General features: G+C 32.2%; 1 protein-coding gene across 1 annotated transcript in view; it reads left to right on the forward strand.

Moving 5' to 3' along the window:
• Positions 1–14017, forward strand: part of LOC115886937 (RGS domain-containing serine/threonine-protein kinase A-like) — a gene marked incomplete at its 3' end in the record, with an annotated part of 262190 nt that overhangs the window by 185029 nt on the left and 63144 nt on the right.

A 14017-nucleotide genomic window follows, 5' to 3' on the forward strand; every position in this document is an offset into this window, starting at 1 on the left:
GAATTCTTACGGAAATAATTGGAATTCCTAGTAATTCCTATGGAATTCCTTGGAATTCCTCGTAATTCCTTGGAATTCCTGTAGAATTCCTTCATAGTGTACACCATAATTCCTCTGCGGTTTACCCCTCGATGATACCTTAATATGCGTTTTATTATTATTATTGCCAACCAAACAAGTAAATTCAGAATAGCCAATTATTTCAATCATTGTTGATTGTTCTGTAGAAGAAAAAGGTACTTCGCTAGAGGTCTAGACCAGATAGTATTAACAAGATTTTCATGTTCTTTGAACACAGACAATTAAATATACAGGGTGTTTCAAAACAAATGCGAAAAACTTCAGGGGGTGATTCCTTGTTCAAAATAAAGGGTAGTTTGCTTTATAAACGTTGGGTCAAAAGTCAACCATTAGGGAGATATCGCGGTACAAAGATGGCGGAAAAATAAAGTTTTTATTTTTTATCTTGAAAACGAAAAGGGATAGACTAATGAAATTTTACGGAAGCATTACTGTTATGAAAACACACTTTCTGGTAATTTTTTTTACTTTTTTAAAATGAGTGGAAGGGGTTGAAATAAACTACCCCTATCATTCTTGTTAATGAAATTTAAAGAAAAATCTTATCAAACACATGCAAAAAAAATTAATTGTTATAGTTTAGTTTATTTAGAAACTTTTTTATCTCTTGTGTTTTTTTGATAAAACTCACCGATTTGAAATTAAAAAATAAAATGTAAAGCATTACATGTCAGGACAAAAAACATTTCAAGGAATCTAGTGGGAAGCTGTAATTTTTTTAGGAAAAAATCTAGTCGGCCGCTGTCACTTTTTAGGATGTTTCTAATATTGTTTTATTTGACATTACCCTACTGCAATACGTTATTATCTAGATTATTATTATTATCATTATTATCACCAGATTCTTAATCTAAAAATATTTTTAGTCCTGACATGTAATGCTTTACATTTTATTTTTTAATTTCAAATCGGTGAGTTTTGTAAAAAAAATACAAGAGATAAAAAAGTTTCTAAACAAACTAAACTATCCAAATTAATTTTTTTGCATGCGTTTGATAAGATTTTTCTTTAAATTTCGTTAACAAGAATGATAGGGGTAGTTTATTTCAACCCCTTCCACTCATTTTAAAAAAGTGAAAAAATTACCAGAAAGTGTGTTTAATGCTTCCATAAAATTTCATTAGTCTATCTCTTTTCGTTTTCAAGATAAAAAATAAGAACATTATTTTTCCGCCATTTTTGTACCGCGATATCTTCCTAATGGTTGACTTTTGACCCAACGTTTCTGAAGCAAACTACCCTTTATTTTGAACAAGGAATCACCCCCCGAAGTTTTTCGCAAATGTTTTGAAACACCCTGTATAACAAATGCATTATTTTATATCTCAACACCTCAAGAAAAGCCAGCGAGATTGTTTATAAACACACGCTCATTAATCGACCTATCCATTATCGCTTAACGCCATGTAGATTTCAATTAATTACAGATATTACACCAGTTATTTATCAAAGAACTGTGGTTAAATGGCAACAATATTTATGCAAAAGGACATAATACCTAGTACGCGCAAATTCTTTGCGATTGTGTAATACCAAATGTAGTACCGTTTTGTTCTGACATGGGAACACGAATAGAGAACACTGTTTTCAAATCGTGAAGTCGATTTAGACGATTGATTGAAAATAATAGATTTTTCATGTGTAGTCCTGTACAGTTGTTTTAACCAAATTGATAGCCCGCTCCCATATAGAGAAAGCAATAATGATACCCATATATCAAATTCGGAGATATAAATATCAGGTCGTTACCGACTTTACTCAAGAGGGCAAGAGTCTTGAAATAAATATTGAAAATGCGTTTCTAGAAGGAGGAAAGAAACTTATATATTATTAAAACAGCTATTTTTATATCGGATGTTATTGTTATACCACAGTTTAAAGAATATAAATATATAAAATATATAAAAAATAAAAGATAAAATTTGGACTTTCCAGATAGGTAGTTAAAGTTAAATACAAACATCTAAAAATCAAAACATGTTATTTAAAAAGATGCAAATAATCTTAAAAAATAATTTAATATGCACTTTGCCAACCGGTAAATACTGGAAAATCCAAAACATAATAGTAAAGTATCTACTACTACTCTAATATATCTGCAAAATAAAAACACTAAATCACCACAATACACCAAAACACTTTTACTTTTACACTGGACGCGCGTTTCGCTAACAATGTTAGCATCATCAGCAGATGATTATAAACTGAGACAGTTTATAATCATCTGCTGATGATGCTAACATTGTTAGCGAAACGCGCGTCCAGTGTAAAAGTAAAAGTGTTTTGGTGTATTGTGGTGATTTAGTGTTTTTATTTTGCTGTGTAACACCAAAGGTTCCAACCCTCAACTGTAATCTAATATATCTACTAAAATAATAAACTAATTGTTAAAAATAAATATTTTGTGCATATTTCAAGTAAAATCTTTTCTTAATTTATATGTATATTTTTAAAACAATTTATTCATGATTGGATTTCCATAATTATAATATAATATTATGTGTACAGCAGTATAATAATTGTGTACAGCAGTATAGCACAATTTGGCATTAGTATCGGCATTAGTGATATGGGAATTGGTCGCGGATCAGTCGTAGCATTAGTAGTATTGTTGCAATATTACTACTGGCATTAGTGGCATTGACCGTGGAAACACTGGAACATTGATTTTTCTTTATTTTTTTTTAGAATCGACGAATTATCCTTTATTTTGTTCATATTATTTCCTCTTTAATTGAAAATAGCAATAATTTATTTAAGGTCTACATAAAATATTTCGATCAACTATCGGTGTCAAATACCCCACTGTGCGACGGATGCTCCTACGTATGCCGGCCGATCGCAAATTTTACGTGGCATAGGTACGTTGGAATTATAAACATCATAATACGATTGCCGGTTGTCCGGTTTGATGACTTCGGTCGTGTGAGACGACTAATGTTGGAGACCCGGTCGGAATTGGTATATCGGTAGTTCATATTAAGTCGGACACAGAAATCCGCCATTTTTAACAAGTGTCCGATTGTCAGCCATTTTAAAATCGTTTTTTGTTTTTGGAATTTATATTCACATTCCGATTTCTAATAGAATAATATTGATAAAGTTGAGTTCGGGGGGAACCACAGTACAGTTTTATGATTAAACCAGCTAGAAAAATAAAAAAAAATATATTTTGCGAATTACTTTTTTATAGATATTTTTATTTCATAAATCTACCTAATTTTGAAGGCGCTCGTTGTTTTCCGGAGTATTTTAATCAGATATATAAAAAAGTGACTTCCGTTGACAAAACTGATGTCTGGATTAATGATTCAGAATTATTATAATATGAAATTAGGTAGGCACTTATAGTTATATCCAAGGAGTGATTATGAATCCATTATGTATTCTTGGTAGCGAATTTGAAACCAAACGCTAAGCACTTATAGCGACGAATTTTAAGTAACTGAAATCCAACGTAATATGACGTTGGTAATTGGTAGAATTACATTCCCTATTAGGTCAGATACCGACGTCGATGCGACCCGAATCTGTATTCCCCATTTAGGGGCAAATACGGGTTGTCAGGCGGTCGAACTGACGTTGGTACCCGACGTCAGGTTTATTGAACGCGACGTATACCCGACGTTAGATAACGTCCAAATGCTACTTGGGACAGCGTTGTCGACTTTAACATATTTTCTTTTAACTAAACTTTCTCCAACCCAGTGTGAGTACATATCAATGTAAACCCTCTGACGAGGAGTAGGGGACTCAAAAAACTCACAATCTTTGAGGATGTTTATTTCAAAATTTAATTTGATTTAAAATTGGCGCGACATGTTTCGGAATTCATTTAATTCCCATCTTCAGGCCCAGAAAGACAAAAGTCACACCGGGAAGACATACCACTCGGAAAAAATAAAACAATTGGATTGGTTTGGTTTGGTTTGGTTTGGTTGGTTAAAATTCATTAAACAATTGTACTCATTGTAATTGCAAACCAATCCAATTTCTCAAAAGAAAAACTCTTTGTTGTTGTTCTAATCAATAAAGGCTTATACCATAATTCTTTAACACACTCTTATATTATTTTATTTAATAGTTTTCATTTTTCGACAAGGATCAACGTCTAAGTATGCTGTGATTTAGGCGTTTAGTTTAGCCTTTATTGGTTAGAACAACAAAGAATGGTTTTTCTTTTGAGAAATTGGATTGGTTTGCAATTACAGTGAGTACAATTAATAAAATTTAACAATCCAATTGTTTTATTTTTTCCGAGTGGTATGGCTTCCTTGTGTGACTTTTGTCTTTCTGGGCCTGAAGATGGGAATTAAATGAATCCCGAAACATGTTGCCCCAATTTTAAATCAAATTAAATTTTGAAATAAACATCCTTAAAAATTGTGAGTTTTTTGAGTCCCCTACCCCTCGTCAGAGGTTTTTAGATTATTTTCTTTTAATGAAAGTATTTTAAGAAACAAAAATGAAATAATTATAACCATATAAACAGTTATTTAAATTAATTTTGTTAAACAGTTTTCATACAGGAAGTGACCACAGACTAGTACGCGCCAAAATACAAATTTATACTAATATAGAAAGAAGAAAATTAATTACCAGATCAATGTTTCCTACAAGGGACGCTCTACAACTAAATCAGGAAACCTATCAAAAAGAGCTTGAAAAGAGACTAAAGCCACAGACACTCAGAGATCAAGACCCCAACGACATTCTCAATAATCTAAGGCAGGGCATAACTACAGCAACAAAGAAAATATGTAGTAAAATGAAACACCCTTCGGAATCTAAATTAAAACCAGAAACGACAAAACTAAAAGGGAAAGAAGAAAGACTGACAGAGATACCCCAGAATATGACACCTTAAATAAAACAACTAAAAGAGAAATAAGAAAAGATCTAAGGGATTATAAGAGAAACCAAATTTTGGAAACAATTGAAAACAATAGAAGCATGAAAGTATTAAGACGCAAGCAAATGCGCGGAAAACAAAAAATAATAAAAATAAGAAACACACATGGCACTATAACAACAGACAAACATGAAATTAGAAATGAAATTCACAAATTCTACGAACAACTTTATCAGTCTGTTATACCAAACAAAGGTAGAGTACAAAAACACATCACAAACGTAGGATCAGAAGATATGCCAGAAATATCAACCACAGAAATTAAATACGCACTTCAACAAATAAAAAATGGTAAAAGCCCAGGAGAAGATCGTATTACACCTGAAATGCTGAAGATGGGCGGAAAACCATTAGTGGATGCCGTGGAAGTATTGTTAAATAAATGTCTCATGAAGGGTAGAATCCCGGACGCATGGAAAAACCCAGAAGTTGTGCTATTATACAAAAAAGGAGATTTTACAAATATAGAGAATTATAGACCAATAAGCCTTCTCTCGCATCTATACAAGCTCTTCACTAGGATTATCAACAACCGACTGTCTACGAAACTAGATTCCTATCAGCCAATAAACAGGTAGGCTTTCGAAAAGGTTTTAGTACTATCGATCATCTACAAACAATTAAAACAGTCATTGAAAAAACAACAGAATACAATATACCTCTACATTTGGCCTTTATAGACTACCAAAAAGCCTTTGACAGCATCGAAACCTGGTCATTTCTAGCTGCAATGGAGGACGCGAGAATTGATTCCAGATATTATTCCATTATTAAAAATATCTATGATAGTGCAACCTTCCAAGTTAAATTAGATGATGACCTCAAAACAGAAAAAATACTACTCGGCAAGGGCGTGAGACAAGGAGATACCATCTCTCCCAAGTTATTTACACTGGCACTGGAAAATGTCTTCAAGAAATTAGAATGGGAAAATAGAGGTCTAAACATCGATGGGGTACACCTTAGCCATCTGAGGTTCGCAGACGATATTGTCTTGCTGAGCACCGACATTCAAGAACTAAACACCATGCTAAATGAGCTAAATGACCAATCCCAGAAAATTGGCCTTAAAATGAACTTGAAGAAGACCAAGATAATGAGCAACAATATCCATAACATTACCGTTGACAACGTTATTATTGAAAACGTAGACCATTATATATATTTAGGTCATAAAATCAAGCTGGGCAAGGAAAACCAAAATACGGAGATCAAACGCAGGATCCATTTGGCATGGGTAGCATTTGGAAATATGAGCGATATTTTCAAGGATAAAAAGGTGCCCATGAACCTAAAGAAAAAGGCTTACGACAGCTGCATTCTACCTGTGCTTACGTATGGCTTAGAGACTATTGCAATTACTCGAAAAACAGCAGAACAACTACAAGTAGCACAAAGAGCCATGGAAAGAATCATGTTGGGTCCCCTACCCCATTAGGGAAAAAATACGGAATACCCACATACGTCAAAAAACAAAATTAATAGATGTCGTTAAAAGAGTGGCAAGTCTGAAGTGGCAATAGATAGGACATGTGGCAAGACAGGATCCAGACCGATAACCCCGAGAAAATAATCCTATGGAGACCCAGGGGAACAACAAGAAGTGTGGGCCGACCAAAAAAGAGATGGGTCGATGACGTCAGGGCAGTGGCGGGAAGACAATGGATAAGATTGGCTAGAGATCGCGAAGCATGGAAAACCTAGAAGAGGCCTATATCCAACACTGGATGGAACCAGGCTGAGAAAGAAGAAACAGTTATTATTTACATCAACGAAACTCAACTCCCTAACAACAATAAGGGACATACAGGGTCATTACTACTGCTTTTCCGTTCAAGATAATCTAATAAGTTTGCTATGAGTTTTTTGCAACGGTTGTTAAGCTGCTTTGGCATCTCGTAGTAACCGTATTCGTTCTAAAACGAGAACAATTTTCGATTGCAAGGTCTGTCAATGTCAACACACTTCACTTAAACCAAAAACTCAGATATGATATTGATATTCTTTACAGCAGAGCTACCACCTAAATCACTAGCGGAAAATTTAAATTCCAGTTAGTCATCCCGGCGCCGAATATGTCCATAGTTGGCAACAATGCATTTAATAATCGCGCCATCGATGACGTAACTAAAAGTTTATTTTGGTATCGCATATAAATGGTTTAGAAAATTTACTTAGGTACTTTTAAGGAAGGTTTATCCAGAAATATGTAAAATATTAATTATTAATTTTAATCCGACATATTAGTTGAGAATTCCTTAAAACTATTATAGATATCGGACTGTTAGATATTTTATTTTTGGAAAATTTATTTTATTAACTTGAAATTATGCATTATCTTTTAAGCAATAGGTACATCATCAAAGGAAATTTTCAAAAAGAAAACTGTCAATCTTCATCATAATTATTTTTTTCCAGAACATTCAGATGACGTTCCATTAATACCAGCTTGATTTCTATTAAATCTAATCAAAACATCAGAAATAGATTTGTTTTTAATTTAACGCGTCAACAATAAATTAAATAAACAAAACTTGATATTTATAAAATTGCAGAGCTTTCCTTATTATAATTATTTATAGGCTGAAGTGCTGCTGATATGAGTATATTAGGAAAGCGCGTATAGGCATTGCATCAGTTTAATTTTTATTTTATTTTCTATATACAGATTTATTTTTGAAAAAACTCAAAATTTAAGTGAGGATGCAGTCAACAATCACCACACAGACTAAAAAACTTCTTTTTCAAATTTGTCAAGCTTTCGAGAATTTTATTCATCAAGACAGTTTCTAAAATCTTATTGTTTCTAACGGGTAGGACTTTTTTTGTCTGTCTACAGCCCTGTTCCTATTCGCGCCGCTTCAAAATCCTAATTTCTGACAGAAACAACCTAACAACCATTAAACCTACAGACCTAAAACTATCGAAAACACACATGTGCTCCCAGCATTCGAAATTCATTGTTCCCCTATCTAAGTATCCGGTTTCACCACTGACCCAACTCAATATTAATACATCACTTTCGAGAGGGCTTTTGAAAACGGTCTCCCTCCCACACCTTATTACTAAGGGCGCACTCGGGAATACGTAATCTTTAGAAAACCGGGAACTTTTCGACCTACAAGGTTACTTACACACTCGTTCTTTTTATGCCGTATTTTTGGTGGCATCCAATTCCATTTAGACAACTATTGGTAAAATTAAACAAACAATGGCAATATTATAATAATATTGATTTCTTGGAACTGGAAGTTTTACTAAAAAAATTGCCTAAAAAAAGTTTTTGAATAGTTGTATTGATGCGAAATACATTTTTATTTAAAAAAGTCACCGAGATCTCCTATAATAAAGTAAATTCTCAGTAAATGTATTCAAATAATTAATTTCAATTTTAATTATTTAATGTGTGTATTGGTCGAGCTTTATAGCTAACGCTAAAACCTACGCTAAAAATAAAGGTATCTCGGCCATGATGTGACTGTCCTCGTTACATCTTAAAGGCCGCGGAAAGCCAGCCGATTCAGCGAACGTTTCAGCCGCGATTATCTCTTCCGTTCGCTGTTTTTTTTTCTTAAACACATTTCGATTGCGGTATAAAATAAAGGTATATTGTCGCGCGTCGCTATGATCGATTCTGAGTGCCATTGTAAAATAGAAATAATTTTGCAATCATCCTTAAATTCTATGGTGTATTCAGAAAAAAAACTATTGAAGAAGGACCCCCATCATTTTAGTGAAAATGTTTATCAAAGTGAACACTGGTTGTATGCGTTGTAAGATTGTAGAATGTAGAATGAGTGGGAGGGGGGGAGGGTTAGTCACTGAGACCTTAAATATCTGTGTTTTTAGGCTGGAGAATCTGTCTCCATTTTCTGCACCTTTTTAACTTGGTCTCTCCTTAGATCTGACACCGGTGTTGTCCCGTATCTATAATAGAGGATATATCTCCTTTCTCTATTGCCTCCTTGGATTTGAGGTCAATTCCTATTGTGAGGACCTGACCATGACCTTCCTCCCTCAAGTTGATGAGACGCGAACTCGATGTCTTTACATTGAAGTTCTTATAAGACGCTCAATAATTTTTTTATTGGCCTTATCGATGATTTAAATAACATATACCGGGTGCGTCTCAAAAGTGGCTCACCCCCTATAACTTTTTTATTTTTTCAGAAAAAAAAAATCAGATTTGGTATGTTAATATATGACATAAATTAGGATTGATTGACTATTCAATTGTCACTTCCTGTTTCGCCGGAAATTACTACAACTTTTGATTTTTACATGGTACCCTCGTTTTTTTGTTGCTTTATTCGATATAAAATGACACTCTGAATAGAATGACATATATGTCAACTTTTGACATTTTCGAAAATGGTTTATTAGAAATTGCAACATGCGATTCATAACGACAATTTGACTCGAAATTTCAAATATTAGTCAGTATCATTAGCGTAACTAGCAATTCATCCTGGGGGGGCCTGGGGCTGAGACCAGAGGGGCTATGTCTTTTGTTTTTTTAAAAAATGAAGAATATTTTAAAAAACACATTTTTTGAATAAAACGTTTACATGCATTTCTCTATCAATAAATTTCATAGACTTGGTTATCAAACCGTGTTCCCGTAGATAACTTAAATAGCTACAAATTTTCTAAAAAAATAAAAATTAACACATTTTTTGAACACAACAAAATAATATTAACTAAACTAAACTAGAAACGTAATTTTTACTACATCACAAGCAAATAAAACTTATTAATACGGAGCCAAGAGTCATAATTCAAGATTTCCCTGGGGGGGGGGGTGCCCAGCAGTACCTAGGGGGAGCCCGGCACCCCCAGGCACCCCTGTAGTTACGCCAATGGTCAGTATGTAGTACCAAATTATTCGTAAAAAATGCTTTTTCCAAATATGCTAATGAGCCACCCTCGTTCCATTTGAAAAAATTGAGATATGATTAAAATGCGATTTGGGCATCTTTTAACTAGCCAGGGACAAGACACAAAACACGAATAACATTAAACAATGAAATCTAAGGCTCCTTGACTAATAATTAGTGTTTTTAACACAGCCATGGCACTCTAGATTGAAATTTGAAATTCAATTTTGTTTTAAGCAAAAATGTCAAAAGTTGACATATGATATGTCATTTCATTCAGAATGTCATTTTCTATCGAATGAAGTAAAAAAATACTGATGGTGCCATTTAAAAATCAAAAGTTGTAGTAATTTACTGTAAAACAGGAAGTGGCAGAAAACAGTAATTGAATACATCAAACAAACCTAATTTATTTCATTATACTAACATACCAAATCTCGTTTTTTTTATCTGAAAAAATAAAAAAAATATAGGGGGTGAGCCACTTTGGAGACGCACCCGGTATAGGTCGGGAAAGAAGCATAGAAATTCAACTAGTCAAAAAGTAATAGACATGATTTTTAATATTATTGAAAATTTAGATAATTATATCAGTAAATAAATATACTACGTAAGTAGAGCAGTCAGAAACTCACAACAATCTGTAATTATTTATAGTCTTTCATAATGGCATATAAAATATGAGTCACAACGCTATTATATTTTCAGTTCGTTTGTGATGTCTCGGACTGACTCTGGAAAGGAAGGTGAAAATAAGGCACATGTGGTTTCCATTAAGCTGACGAATTTAACAATGCAGGGATCGGTCGCATCCGTTTTATAACACGCAGCTTGAAGATTTCTTAATGAATGAAAGCCGAACGTGTTTAAAAGTATATGAATTTTGACGTGTTCCGAATATTTTTAGACCATGGCGAGAACAAAATAGATTTATTAAAAAAAGATCATTTAACTCCACTCCCTTTACTTTATAAAAAAAACTTACTTTTTTTTTATTTTATTTTTTTTTACTATTAGAAAAATTATAAATTATTTAACAAATAATATACCGGGTGGTGCATTGTCGTGTCCAGTCGTAGGAAACATAGGAACTCGCATGCAAATTTTAAACTGTTCCAATATTGGCTTCGCTATTGATTTTACAGCAAGGTCGTAAATAGATTTTTTAAAGGTTTATATGTCATGGTAAATATACATGCCAAATTTGAACAATCTTGAACCGGCCGATTTTGAGTAATTTAAGACATATTGCATTTATTTTTATATTAAATCAGAACAGGTAACAATTAAACACCAGTCAAAAACTGACATACTTAGGTTTACAAACTACGATTTTGTCATTGTCAAATGTAATTTAATTTTAAGATTCAGGAGAAATTAACCGAAACATATCAAATACACTGTCTAAGCTATTTCCCGCGTAGTATCATTTTATCATGCTCACTTTTTTTTATCTGTACAACAATAAATTATCACTAGTACTCTTTGAATAAGAAGACTAAGGAAGGAGCATAATGCTATCCATGTATTCATGCATGGTGGGCGGAAAAAGCTCTCTAGGGTGGGGATCCTTGACAGTTCTGTTTGACGATTCATTTGACACATTTGAATTTGATTTGAAATTTTGTGGATTTATCAGTCTTTACGGAGCTTATTTTATGTTATTTATTATTTGTTCTACTACTGATAGTTGTATAAAGGTAGTAAATCTAGATGGAAATTGTGGCAGAAGTTAAATTAACAGTGACATTATCGCGATTTATCGAAAAAGACTCTAAAATAGTTGGTTGTGTAGCGTGCGGTAGATCTCGACAAAAATTGAGTGAAATAATGGAACAACTTTTCGCTAGTAAGTGACTATATAATATACATACGTGTAGTAAACCGATCATTTATGAAATTCACTTAAATTAACTAAATTATATATTTTCTTGCATTTTAGCTTTTACTTATTACTTGTCAAAGATCAGATGTCAAAGAATTTTGATACGTTAATTTGACTTACCTGCTTCAGTAGCGTATCGGATGTTGGTGTTAATAAATACTTATTATAACTTATCTATTTTTATTAGAATTATATATTTTTATAACAATTTTAATAACTACCAACATTTATTCACAACGTAAATTAAAATAACAAATTATTGAGTCTACCCCACGGCTATCCTACATCATAGTTTTACATTTTTTAAATAAAATTAGAACGGCACTGATAAACCGGAATTTAAGTCGGCCATATTTGAGGCCCATCGCGGTGCACCTAAGATTTTTGATATGCTCCTTCCTTAGTCTTCTTATTCAAAGCTAGTACTGAATACAAAAATTAAGTTACGTTTGAAAATGACGTTGACAATTTAAGGTATGTCGGTTTTTGACTGGTATTTGATTGTTACTTGTTCAGTTTTAATTTAAAAATGATGCAGTTTTTCTAAAATTACCCAAAATCGGCTTGTCAAAAATTGTTCAAATTTGGCATCTGTGTACACCAAACGTAGAACTTTAAAAATATATTTATGATTTTGCTATAAAATCAATAGGGGAGACAATATTTGGACAGTTCAAAATTTGCTATGTTTTCAACGACGATGCATAATTTCGATGGTAAAGTAATTTCGTTTTTATTATTAATTTTTATTAACATTGAACTAAATAAATGTTGTTCTTCTTTAACACTTTAAAACAGCGCAACAAATATGCTATTAATCAATATCATAGATAAAAAAAAAATAATCTACTATTAAGATAGATATGAAACTTAATAGTAAAATTTTGGGTCAAAGCGCCCCTCCGTGTTTTTAGTAGAGACTACGTTTAACCCAGCACCTTCGCCTTTTCTGCTGTAAATATTTTTTATGTTTATATTTGAATTCAAAGGATTTATTTTTAAAGTTACACTGATATATTAGTATATCAGAGTAACTTTAATAAAACATAAGAGTATATATATATATATATTTACAGTTTATTTTTTTATATATTTTACAGAGTTTCATGTAAATGATCGTAAGTCGACTGGCTGTCTAATGAATAGACCGAGATTTATAGATTTTAAAGCGAACGAAAAAAAAATCAAACAACGAATACATACCATATATTTTTCTTTTATCTTAGATACATACCTTATCGTCTTTTGGAAACACTTGCAGTTTTGTTAGTTTCTTTGCAAGATGCAACACAACAATAAAACACCAATTTTACAGTTAATAAATAATAAAACTATTTCTGGCTATGATATTTAAAATTTAGATAGATAGAAAATTAAAAAACAAACTGGTATTGGCAGACGCAGGCCCAAATTCAATAAAAATAAAAAAATTTCCTGCGAAAATCGGTCTTTTTTTCACTGAAAGGTATTTTTTGATTTATCAGCAATCATTGTCAAGTTGACAATATACAAGGTATTTTCTAATTAGTCTAAAAAAAATTGTGGTATGATTCCTCATGTGTTCTTAAAACAATTTTTATATAATTGTTGTGTCTAAAGTACTTCCTTTCTGATCTACAGGGTGTTAAAAATTAAAAAAATCCATTTTTTTGCTTAACATAAATGGTACACCACTGCTTTTTTAAAGAAAATATATTTTTTTCTTGACTGGCCATCCTTTTTCAACAAAATTGATCTTTTGAGTTTTTCTTGTTCATCAAACGGTTGTCGAGAAAAAAGTAAATATACTTATTAAGAGCCCGCCTTAATCCGTTTTCTAACGATTATTTTTTAGATTAATTAGGAAACACCCTGTATATACATATCACAGGTAACCAAATAAACTAGTAACCTCTAAAAATTATTTTTCCTACCACTAGCGACATACCGTGTTTTTAGTATGTACTAAATTATTTTATCAAAATTTCACCATACAAGTTTGCAGGCAATGATCAAAATTCATAGAAACCGTCTATCAATGAATGAAGATTAAATTGTATTACCATAGAAACGCGTTTTCATATTTAGATCTAAACCTTATTTTCATTTTTTTTTTCTCTAAAACGGTAAGGAAATTTGGAAAAGTAAAAAAGGAATGAGGCATAAGTCCTTAAATAAAAAGGCGTTTTAATGGTAATATGATTTCGATTTCATTCTTTGATAGTTGATTATTATAAATTTTGATTAACGTCATCTTTTTTGCTGTTGTTAAAGTATCACATT

Source organism: Sitophilus oryzae, unplaced genomic scaffold (assembly GCF_002938485.1).
Source record: "Sitophilus oryzae breed Bouriz unplaced genomic scaffold, Soryzae_2.0 scaffold_535_pilon_pilon, whole genome shotgun sequence".
Lineage (NCBI taxonomy): Eukaryota > Metazoa > Arthropoda > Insecta > Coleoptera > Curculionidae > Sitophilus > Sitophilus oryzae.